This window comes from Colossoma macropomum, unplaced genomic scaffold, assembly GCF_904425465.1.
Source record: "Colossoma macropomum unplaced genomic scaffold, Colossoma_macropomum, whole genome shotgun sequence".
In the NCBI taxonomy this organism is placed as follows: Eukaryota; Metazoa; Chordata; class Actinopteri; order Characiformes; family Serrasalmidae; genus Colossoma; species Colossoma macropomum.
This window is the reverse complement of record NW_023494803.1, coordinates 35,383,598-35,396,681: the sequence shown is the minus strand read 5'-3', so window position 1 is coordinate 35,396,681 and position 13,084 is coordinate 35,383,598.

Below are 13,084 nucleotides of genomic sequence, written 5' to 3'. Positions count from 1 at the left end.
ACTCGTACCAGCGCAACACACACTAACACACCACCACCACGTCAGTGTTACTGCAGCGCTGAGAATGATCCAGCACCCAAATAGTACCTGCTCTGTGAGGGTCCATGGGGGTCCTGATCATTGAAGAACAGGGTAAAAGGGGGCTAACAAAGTATGCAGAGAAACAGATGGACTACAGTCTGTAATTGTAGATCTGCAAGGTGCTCCTATATTGTAAGTGGAGCTGATAAAATGGACAAAGAGTATAGAAACAAGGAGGTGTTCCTAATAAAGTGATTGGTGAGTGAATGCAAATTACCAGCATTGAGCCACATTATAAACGTAGTCCATGATTCCTGTAACTTCAGTGTGAATGGGCAGAGCTTTATTTGCTATAAATTTCTCACTCTCAGTTATTTGTGTATTCTGTATTTATTTGTTCCTGAACCACATTGATTCAAATCCTGTGGTGGCATTTCCCTGTAGGACCATGTCCAGTAAGGAGCCCCTCCCTCACTAAAGGAGTAAAATAGCTCTACAAGGTGTGCCAAATGACATTACCTTCCCAAATCTACTAATTATAGTGCCCCACTTCCATTGTTTCCCCATTTATGCCTTTCGGAACAGCGTTCTCCAGGGGGAGGAAGCCATGCAATCTCAATCAGTGTAGTAATTTTCATTCAGCCACCCTTTGTTTGTCTGGACCCTTTCTCCATTCCCAAGAAAAGAAAGAGTGCGTGGCTATTTATACTGCTTGTGTAGAACAGGTTGTTTGTGAAATTCAAAGTGTTCAAGTTTCGTTCTGTCACTTTGTCTTAGAGTTTGTTTATGCGCCTCTAACTAATTGAGCATAGTCTTTGTTATTGTAGAGCGAGGCACGTTTTTTTCAAGCCAAGCAGTGTCTGCATTTGGGTTTATTAATAAAAAAAATAAATAAATAAATCCATGATATTGTGGTTCTTGCAACAGTTTGTTGCTATAACATTGAATTGTTGGTCTATTTCATTGGTTCCCATCTATTCACCAATAAATAGCTTTCCTGGGCTGATAATTGGCTCTTTTAAATCCTGGAAATGTCCACTCACCAGTTAATGGTCATGTAAAATGTCAGACACTGTGTTTAAGATCCTGTGGCTGAAGCAGGGCTGAAATAGGCCTGGCTTTGTTCCTCGGTTCTACACTACTGTGAGATGAGGTTTCACTAAAGGCTTTCCCATGGAAATCTATACTGAGGAGCCCTCACATTATGAGGAAGAGCACTGAGCTCCATTCACACTCTAAACCACAGTAACCTACACCAGCTCAAACTGTGGACTCTTTGAAGAGGGAGAAAGAGAGAAAGATGTATAGAGAGGAAGAGCCAGAGAGTGTCCGGAAGAGCAAGAGAATGAGTGAATGAGTGCACATTGTTCTCAGTTTTTAAAGACGCTCTTTAGAACAGCTGTTGCTGTTTGTAAAACTGTTGTAAATGCTGCTTTTGTAAAAATGGAACATGAAGCATTTTGTCATAGTCAGAACCAAACCTTGTATCTCCAAAAGGCCAACATGTTTTTCTAAACCTTTTCAGGTGAAGCAAAAATGTTCAGAACCTTTAATGTAAGTTAATGAAACATGAATTGATTGAAAGTAATTCTGGGCCATTTCAATTGTGCCACTGATTGATCGACAAATTGAGATGAATGTATAAGGAAACAACTATTTTAAAAAATATGTAAATAAAACAACAATAACAACAACAAAAATTCTCTTCAATTATAAATTCTTATTAAATTAATTATGTTTTTTTTTTTTCGACATAGTCGTATGCAGTAATCCAAGGAGTCAGAATGAACTCAAATATAGCATTTTTGCATAATTTAGAAGAACTTTGTAACAGCTGAGTTCAACATATTGGAAAAATATCAAACATGAAATATAAAATGTGTCATAACTTTTGCACAGGCCACAGTTTATTTGTTCTTTTTTTGCCCCCAATACGTTAAATTCACCAAACAGTAAATAAGCATTAAAATGTGCAGAGGTGTGTTCTCTGTAGAGGATGTGTTAAATAAAAAAAAATAAAATAAATATAAAAAATAAAAAAGTGAAATTTGACCAGGGTGCCAAAACTTTTGCGTATGACTGTACACATTATATCCTTCACTCTTCACTCCACAACCTGGGATCACCCCTGGTAACAAAAACATTATGTACATATGTTAAAAAATATATTATATTATATTATATTATATTATATTACGCCCAAAGACTGCTGGGTTAGGCTCCAGCACCTCCCATGACCCAGAAGGATAAGTGGCTTAGATAATGTGTGTGTATGTGTGTGTGTGTGTGTGTGTGTGTGTGTGTGTGTGTATGTGTATTATATTATATATTTTGAAATATACTGACAACACATAACACACAACAGCATATTTAATTTTCATAGGGCAGTTGAATCTGTCAAACTCTACTGCAGGAGCTCTCAGCTTTATTCCTGGAAATCTTCTTTCCTGCAGAGTTTAGTTCCAACCCTAATTTAACACACCTGCTTCTAATATCCAGATGCTTTTAGACCTTGGATATCTGGAGCAGGTGCTTTAGATTAGTGCTGGAACACTACAGGATCAGGCCTGGCCACCCCTACTGTAGCGTGAAAACTGTGGCCCTGGCTTCAGTCTCAGTGTTCCAGACAGTTGTGTGGGGGCTGACAGGTGCAAAAGTCTGTGATACACAAAAGATCCAGATTGTTATGATGTAATTGGTCTCCTGAAATATAAAGTGCTTATACATCTTATGTAAAGTGCTGCATGGGTCATTTTGGATTATGAAGACAAACTAGATGTTCATTTTGCAGCCATAAAGCTGTAGTTTATTGGTTTTGCAATTGAAATGCTATGGTTTACCAATAAAGTGACGATTTATGATTGTAATTAAGGATTGTGTGGATAACATTGCTCTCATAACAAACCCTCGTGTCTCCAAAATAGCTTTGTAGGAGAAGGAAGAACATTCCTAACTTTAGTGTACAACTGAAGATTTTAGTCCAAGCAATTTTGGACCATTTCAGCAATCAGGAAATGTTCACACGATGTCTAGACACATACGCAGATAGCAAGCAATCACTGAACTGATGTTAAATTAATGATAAAGCATTAATGATAGTAGAAAAATATGAGCTGCTAATTTGGCTAACTCGTAACTAAATGTATTGCGTGTAACTTAAGTTACAGGCAACTCATAACCTGAAACTAGGTGCATGAAGGTTTCACAGTGTAAAGCCAGCCCTATAGAGACAGCAGTAAGCTGTGAGGACTTGATGCGCAGGGGCATGAGAGAGTTTACATTAGAGTGTTTGTCACATGATCATTGTGGTCTAAGGGCTGGTGAATTTCAACACTCTGTTAACACTGAAATTTCAACCTTGACCAAAATGATGATTCTTATTATTAATCAACAATGAATCCACGTCACGCTGCTATCTGGGTCCGCCCTTTTACCCTCATACTGTGATGCTGGAAATGACATTTAAGCACTGATAATCTAATGCACAGCGTAGTTATCCTCTGATAAACATCCATCCAGTAACACTTTTACCATGGCAACATTTCTGTTTCTGTGTGCAGCCGTTACCATGATGAGGCACAAAATGATAGTATTTTCAACACCATAATGTGAAAGCAGCAAAAAAGTCACTGTAAAGTTGCACCATACAAGGTCGAATATATGTTAGTGTCTTTAATAAGCTTCAAATATTTGTGATCAATCAGCTATGTGAATAGCTGTTAGCCTAGCACTAACACACTACTAGAATCCCATGGGGACGCTAGCAGAAATGAACATGAATGCAGAGAGGTTTGTTTTACTTGTTTTACAGAGTTTTGACATTTACGGCTCTTTAGCAGCTCCAGTTTATCACTGAAGGCTACTGTAAAAGGATGACGAATGCAAAAGTTTTAGGTGCTCTGGTCAAATTATGTTTTGTAGATTTTCTAAGTGATAATAAGTTACCACATCCTCCACACACGTCTGCACATTTTAATACACAGTTACTGTTTATTTGCTGAGTTTAACATATTACGAAAAAGTGATGAAATGTGGCTTGTGCAAAAGTTATGGCACATTTTGTATTTTATGTTTTAGTTTTTTCCAGTATTTTAAACTTGCAAATAAATAGGAAGTGTGCAGAAAATGCTATATTTAAGTGTGTCCTCTGCATAGGATGGTTAACTGATTAACTTCACTTACAAAAAACATAACAAAACATGTCATTTGAACAGTTACATACCTTTGCAAACAGCTGTTTAACATTAGCTGATCCTTTAAGTCCAGTGACAGGTGATGAAACTGACAGTTAAGTGGAGGACACCTCATTTACCAGTTATTCAGTTGCCCACGCCCCAGTCGCCGCCACTTGCCCAGCTACCGCCACTTGACTTGGACTAGCTGCCCACTCCCACTCTACACTGAAGTTTTCATGGACTCCTAACTACAACTACTACTACTACTACTACTATTACTACTACTACTACTACTACTATTAATATTAGTAGTATAATAATTTTGCAGGTAGTTTGACCAGAGGAGGATGGGTCCCCCCATGTGAGCCTTGGTTCCTCCCAAGGTTTCTTCCTCGGCTCTGAGGGAGTTTTTCCTTGCCACTGTCGCCCCTGGCTTGCTCACCTGGAGGATTTACATTTCATGTTAAAACTTTGTCTTTAATGGATTTCTGTGAAACTGCTTTGTGACAACATCAGTTGTAAAAAGCGCTATACAAATAAATTTGACTTGACTTGACTTTGACATTTAGCAAACGCGTTTGCCGTGGGTTCCTCTGGAGGAGGCACAAATGTATGAGAAGCCACCCATGTGCTACAACAAAAAGACTTCTTTTTTCCGTGTAGGATGCACCTGTATATCCTATCTCTGAAAGCCGCCTCTCTTCTCAATACCTCTGAGCGCATTTATAAAACAGATATGTCCTTAAAGACAGTGGACTTTGATCGATTTCTGGGTCACAGGATTAAATATGTAGGCCAGCGGAATCGAGGCGGCACCAGTTAGAGTTATGAGATCATCATGAAAAGCAGTTTCTTAATGACATTTCTCACCAAAGTGTCTTTCACTCAAACCGCTGCCAGCATGTAGAGTTACACTGTTAAGAATTTCACAGGAATACTGACCACAGATATGCTGAAGAATTAACACTGAATGACTTGGTGATTAAAGTGATAAAGGTTGAGTCACTTCATTTTTTCCATATCATGGAAAACCAAATTTCTCTCTTTGTCTAATAAAGGAGTTTGAAGTAATATGCAAACATTGTTAAAGTTTCAAAATGTACCATTCACTACTCAGTAATACAGCCCAGTAATGGAAACTATGCAGCAAATACAACTCATTTTGATATTATTGTTTCTGTGATGTCACAAGAACCAAGTTATTTACAAATATCCACCCATTCAGCGTAGAGCAGTTTAGCTCCGCCCATTCATATTGAAGTTCTAAGGAGTGTTACATGCCTTAGCACTCTTGAATGAGGCACAAAACAGGGCACCAATCAGAAAAGAGCTCACTGATCTTATTTCAGTCTTAAAGGCACAGCAGCAGCCTGTTTAATTCTAAAGGATGAAGCGAGGTTGGAAAATGGTCATGTAAAAATTAATTCTGACCATTTTTTGGGCATAAAACTACACACATGCTATAAGTGGGCCTTAAGGGAAAATATAAAATCCAAGAAAAATGCAGGATGAGGTCCTTTAATGTAATCGACAGCAGTGGTGGGGTGTGGCGATAATCTGATTGCTCTTTTATCCCACTCATTTTTCCCTCCCCTCCTTCTGCACCTTTACGAATGCTGAATTTCAAAACTGTGAGTCACAGAGTGTGAAGTACTGGAATACAGTAGTGTCCAGAGTTGCACCACTCAGGACACTATTTTTTAACCATTAAAATGACCATACAGTGTTCATGTATGACCTGTGGATGATGATCATGACCTTGCTTGACCTCCTAACAATAAAATGTGTTACTTTGGGGAAAGTCATCTACCTGCTTATCACATCATTCCATTTTTCTGAATTTGTTTGGCTCAGAAAGACAGTTTTGACTTGTATTCTGATTCTGAACAGCACTACGCTTCCTCCCCTTTCCGCTTTCTCCTCATTCCCTTTTCCCTTCTGTACACAGAGACCCAATATAGAGTCAGGAAAGCCAGGATTATGAGAAGTAGGGAAAGCTGAGGCTGTTTTCTCTGCCGCTCATGCAGGAATCTGTCCTAAATGTGGACACTGAAAGCTAAAAGAGAAACACGGACTGTATTTGTACCCCAGTTTTGCTGCACGTTTCTGCTGCCTGAACCCCAGTCTTTGTCCCAGCGCTATTCCTGTCGGCCCTTTGTTGTATTTGCAGGGATTAACAGTTCCTGATAGAATAGGTGCACAATGGGGCCAATTACCGCCATAGCGGAAAGAGGGCCTGGTGGCTTTGAATGGAGGCAGATGCACGCTTACATGAAAAACAAACTGTCCAGTATGGAGCTTCTTGCTCTTGCATAAGAGCTTTAGAAACCTTTCAAGTGGAAAAGCACCCATGCACTGATACAAGGACGTGGGAAGTGGTGGTGCTGGGGGTGCTGCAGCGCCTCCTAGATTTTTGGCATTGCTTAATAGCAAAACTGCTAAATAATAATAGCAATGAGAAAAAAAGATAGGTGAAAGCTATTTATGAGCAAAGTAAAGACTTATGTGTGCTTGTTGTAGAGGGTACTCAAAATCTACTTTCGCCTATTACATTTATCCTTGTCTTTTTGGATTGATGTGTTGAATGTGAATCACAATGCAAGTAAGTTTAGCTATGCAGAGTAGAGAGAATGCAGAGTTGTAGGCTAGTTCAGTGCTCTAAAGTGTGTCAGTGTGCTATGTGAGTAGGCATGACCCAAAGTGTAACACTTAGAAAATAAGGTCATCTTTATTATTTAATGGAAAAAAAGCATAAATAAAATTATTGATGCACATATACACTATATGGACAAAAGTATTGGGACACCTACACATTACACCTACAGAAGCTTTAATGACATCCCATTTTAAATTTTTAGGCAATGATATGGAGTTGGTCCCCCTTTGCAGCTATAACAGATTCCACTCTCCTGGGAAGCTTTCTACAAGATTTTGGAGAGTGTCTGTGGGAATCTTTGCCCATTTATTCAGAAGAGCATTTGTGAGGTCAGACACTGATGTTGGACAAGATGGCCTGGCTTGCAATCACCAGTCTGGTTCATCCCAAAGGTGTTTGATGGGGTTGAGGTCAGGGCTCTGTGAGGGCCAGTCAAGTTCTTCCACACCAAACTCGCCCAGCCAGGCCTTTATGGACCTTGCTTTATACACTGGGGCTCAGTCATGCTGGAACAGAAAAGGGTCTTCCCCAAACTGTTCCCACAAAGTTGGATGCATACAATTGTCCAAAATGTCTTCGTCTGCTGAAGCATTACGATTTCCCTGCACTGGAACTAAGGGGTCTAGACCAACCCCTGAAAAACAACCCCATAGCATCATCCCTCCTCCACCAAACTTTACAGTTGGCACAGTGCAGTCAGGCAGGTAATGTTCTCCTGGCATTCACCAAACCCAGACGGCTTCCTCTCCTGTGCATTACACAGGAGAGGAATGTTACAATCTGACTTGTGGTAGAGGAGGCACCCTATGACAGTGCCATGTTTAAAGTCACTGAGCTCATCAGTATGACCTACTGCACTACCAGTGTTTGTCTATAGAGACTGCAAAACTATGTGCTTAATTTTATCCACCTGTTAGCAATGAGTGTGGCTGAAACTCTAAACTGACTAAAATCTTGTTACATTAACTTATATTGAATGTTAAGAATATTTTCCTTTCTCTTGTGAAGTTTCTTTGTATGTTTCTTTAAAAGTTAGAGGCGCCAGGTCATATTTCATAATACATCTTCAAGTCAAGTCAAGTCAAAGTTTCAAATTTATAAAGCACTTTTTCCAACAGGCGATGTCACAAAGCAGCTTTACAGAAAAATCCGGGTCCGAGCCCCCATGAGCAAGCGAATAGCGACAGTGGCTAGGAAAAACTCCCTAAGAGCAAGAGGAAGAAACCTTGAGAGGAACCAAGACTCAAAAGTGGTCTGCTATCCTCCTCTGGTCGACACCGGATAGCAAACAGTGTTAGTATAAAATATTAGAATACACATTTTAACATCACATACACAGACTCAAAAAGAAAGTCTGGCTCCATGTTCATGTCTCAAACACAAAATCAACATTATAATGATAAAGATATCATGAATATAGTAGATAATTCACTCATCCTCTGATGACAACAAGTTTTAACTGAGTTCTGTTTGAATACCCTTTCAAGATGCTCTCAGTCATCAGATTCAGCTGTTCGGTGAAGGGGCCTAAAGCAGAACTGACATGCTGTTCCACACATTGCATGCAATTATACTTACAATTACAATTACACATCCAAATCACCAAAACATACATGGTGTGGCCTTAAAGTCAGCACATAAACTGTGCAATAAAATGCCACATTTACATGTGTTTCCTGTGGAGAATGTGCCCTATTTTCACTCAGAAAATCAACAAGTCATGGGCTGGAGTTTAGGGAACCAGCCCTGTAACCAGAAGGTTGGCGGTTCGATCCCCTGAGCCGACAGTATGTGACTGAAGTGCCCTTGAGCAAGGCACTTAACCCCCAACTGCTCCCCGGGTGCTGCGGATAGGCCTGCCCAAATCTCCGGGCAAGTCGTCTCACTGCCCCCTAGTGTGTGTGTTCACTAGTGTGTTTGTGGTGTTTCACTGCATGGATGGGTTAAAATGCGAAGGTGAAATTTCCCCATTGTGGGACTAATAAGGGTCACTTAACATAAACAAAACATGTAATTTTGCATACATACTGTATCACCTCTTTATCAGGGACATGCAGTAATGCAGAGAACACAGTTATAAAGACGTTTTATGAGAACCACGATGGTTATTCAGATATTGTTGTTCAACTGTCTTACTGTGGCTTTACTCTCTGAACAGATGCTTTGAGGAATCCAGCTTGAGTGCAGTCCCTATAAACATTTATGGTCTACTCAACAAAGTCATTTGAGGTCATAAAAGATGGGGAATAAAATGAAAACCACAGCCAATGCTTGTTCTCAACATGTGATACATTGAGTATACTTCAAATGTGTACATCATTTCCACACAAATTGAGTACTCTGTCCAAAGAAAAACAAGTGTCTTAGTAACTTAACAGGAGAAAGCAATGGTAAGCGATGATGTACTACATTGGTGTCACTTTTTACTCACTGTTGATTCATACACATTTAAATTAGATATACTCAGTGCATCATTTCAGTGTGCGTTAACCTAAAGGTTTAGAAAGTATTCATATAACATGGTTTATATTAAGTTATTTTAGATACCTAACACATTGGATTCTGTGTTTGCTGGTTTCTGGGCTCTATAAAGCCAGCTGGTGAACACATACAGTATGTAATGGTTTGATTGCAGGTAATCCTTCTTTTCAGTGTAGTCTGACTCCTACGTGAGAACTCAGTCTAACTGATAATCTGTTACGCAAAGTCAGTGCTGATCCAGGATTTCTTCTCACACACTGAGTTCACTGACACCAGGTTCAGCTGCGACAGCTGTGTGTGTTGTGACGCTAACACACTCTGTCTCGTCACGTGTGACCTCAATGCCACATGGTGGTCATTTTGAAAAAGCCAAAAACAGACCATGGTCACTTTTCCACCAATCAGATGGTCCTTTTCACCTGCAAAAACAATTTTTCCTCCATCCACAGGCCTGGATATTGGCCCAGCCCAAGAGTTGAGGCAACAATAACACGTCATACCTTATTCTTTTTTATTTATTTATCTTATCTGACCATTTTTCAACCTCTCTTTATCCCTTAAAATGGAACAGGCTATTTCTTTTACTGTGCCTTTAAGACTGGTATATGTAAATGACGTCTGTTCTGATTGGCTACCCTGTATTGTGCATTATTTAAGAACAAATTCAGGTTGAAATACTCTTTATAACTTCGGTGTGAATTGATAAACTGCTGTAGGCCGAATAGGCAGATATGATGGTGTATGTGACATCACAAAAACTGAATTCAAAACAGCTTACAGTAACAGCGTACTCCCCTGTATAGACTGGGGAGTGGATAGTGTGGCACAATGCCAAATGTTTTATTTATAAAAAGAGGAAAATTCAGTTTTCCATGTTGTGGACCCTTTTATGTATTTTTCCTCAAAGCTCCAGGATGTGGCTGGCACACATTTCACACTGATCCCAGTGTCTCATTGTGCAATCTGATTCAGCACACAAAAGGTTAAGAATGAGTTTGAGCCTGGAGGTATTTCTTGCTTGTAGAGACTAACCATGCACTGTCCTGACATATTCAAATTCTTTAAAGAGCTTTTATGCGTCCGGCCTGCTGCTGCACAGGCTGCCCAAGAAGTAAAATATATCTGAACATAAGATACAGATGGTACCATGAATGTTGTTTTCAAGCAAATACCATGTAGTGCCAAGGACAGTATTCTAACATACCTACCGGTGCTTGTAAAAGGAAAACTGTTAGTTTTGTGATTTCACAGTAAAATCAAAAGTTTCTATTTTAAAGTCTTTGCATTTGTGTCACAGGGCTCATCAAAAACTGAATGTTCCTCACTTTTTTAAAAAAGATTTTGATGTAGTAAATGCTGTATTTTCAAAACACATAGTTCACTTTTCACCCCATACAGGACATATATGGAAACAAAGCAGATAAAACTAGCCATTTAGAATTCATTGTTTCTGTGATGTCACAAAAACAAACACATTTACACATATGCAATATTCAGCTTATTGCAAGTTAGACCAACCCATTCAAGCTGAAGTTATAGGGAGCTATAAGGATTTCAAGGGTAAGTTGAGATTGAGGTCTCTGGGGTTCAAATGTAAGTCGAGTCTTACATCTCTGGGGTTCGAATGTGAGTCAAGTCTCAAATCTCTAGGGTTCGTCTCCTGGATGAGTCTCAAGTCTCTGGAGTACAAGTGTGAGTTGAGTCTCAAGTTTCTGGGGTTTGTTTGAGAGTCAAGTCTCAAGTCTCTGGGGTTCAAGTGTGAGTCGAGTCTCAAGTCTCTGGGGTTCGAATGCAAGTTGAGTCTTGAGTCTTTGAGGTTCGAGTGAGAGTCGGGTGTGTCAAGTCACTGGGGTTAGAGTCTGAGTTGAGTTTCGAGTCTCTGGGGTTTGAGCATGAGTCAAATCTTGAGTCTATAGAGAAGAAGGTTAATTTAGTTTAGCCACAGGCACTACATAGAACAAAAGTACGCCCTACTAAAATACTATCACGTTTAACACAGCTTCAAGTAAAAAGCTTTTCATTATACTCTCTAATTTCTGTGGTTCAAGTGCAAGTTAAGTCTTAAGTCTCTGGAGTTCGAGTACACGATGAGCCTCAAATCTCTAAGGTTTGAGTACATGTTGAGTCTCAAATATCTGGGGTTCAAGTGCGAGTCAGGTCTCAAGTCTCTAGGGTTCAAGTGCAAGTCAGGTCTCAAGTCTCTGTGGTTTGAGTGCAAGTTGGGTATCATGTCTCTGGGGTTCGAGTGCATGTTGAGTCTCAAGTTTCTGAGGGTTCGAGAGCGAGTCAGGTCTCAAGTTTCTGGGGTTTGAGTGCGAGTCAGATCTTATGTCCCTGATATTCGAGTGCAAGTTGAGTATCAAGTCACTGGGGTTTGAGTTCGAGTCAAGTCTCAAGTCTCTGGGGTTCGAGTGCAAGTCGAGTCTCAAGTCTCTGAGCTCCGAGAGACAGTCAGGTCTCAAGTCTTTGGGGTCTGAGTGCAAGTCAGGTCTCAAGTCTCTGTGGTTCGAGTGCAAGTTGGGTATCACGTCTCTGGGGTTCGAGTGCATGTTGAGTCTCAAGTCTCTGAGCTTCGAGAGAGAGTCAGATCTCAAGTCTCTGATATTCGAGTGCAAGTTGAGTATCAAGTCACTGGGGTTTGAGTGTGAGTCAGGTCTCAAGTCTTTGGGGTTCGAGTGCGAGTCGAGTCTCAAGTCTCTGAGCTTCGAGAGAGAGTGAGGTCTCAAGTCTCTGGGGTTTGAGTGCAAGTCCGATCTCAAGTCTCTGGGGTTCAAGTGCAAGTCGGGTCTCAAGTCTCTGAGGTTCGAATGCGAGTCGTGTCTCAAGTCTCTGGGGTTTGAGTGCGAGTCAAGTCTCAAGTCTCTGAGGTTTAATCAGTTTTGTTTGTGTTTTTTTAGGCTAGACTTTCATGAGTGTTCAGTCTTCAGTCTGACTTGAGTTGTGAGTCACTTAAGGGAAAGTCATTGACTCGTGTCGCCATCTCTAGCTCCATCTGTTTTGTAGGTCCACCTAATAGATGTACAAGTATAGATTGTAGCTCATTCATCATTGGGAAATTTCTGACCACAGGACCAGAAATTATTTGGCTGGTGGCTCATTCTCAGCACAGCAGTGACGGTAGTGGCATGATAGTGTGTGGTACAAGTGTATTGGGCGCAGCGGTGTTGCGTCAGTGTCACTGCTGTGCAGAGAATGGTCCATTACCCAAATGGCATTTCAAGAGCAACTCTGTGGTCGGAAACTGACCTTTGAAGTAGAGCTAATACAAATTGTGTATCAACAGATTGGCCACAGTCTACACCACTTGAAGTAAAGTTTCTAATAACAGTCTTAAAAAAGGTGGTCTAACGATTCGTCATATGACAATTGAGGGATATTTGTAAGTAGTCACACTCTTAGATCTACACTGCAGGCCAGTAGGACCTGGCCTGCTTGTACATTCCCTTTTTAAAAATGAAAATACATTCATCTGAGAACATGTACACTGTTAGAAATAAAGGTTCTATGCAGGTACATTTTTACGCAACAAGGTACAAACAATGTAAATGTGCCCTCAAAGGTACAACAGTGGTTTTAGGGTCCAGTTGTGTATCTTAAATAAAGTTTTATATAAAGTTTTTCCAGGTGAAAAGTACATATTTGTACCTTTTCATAACCGAATGTTTTAAAACAGAGCAATAAAATAAAAAGCCTGGAGACGAGACGGGGTGTGTGGAGTCAGTACAACTTAGAAAATATCATTTCAATGGAT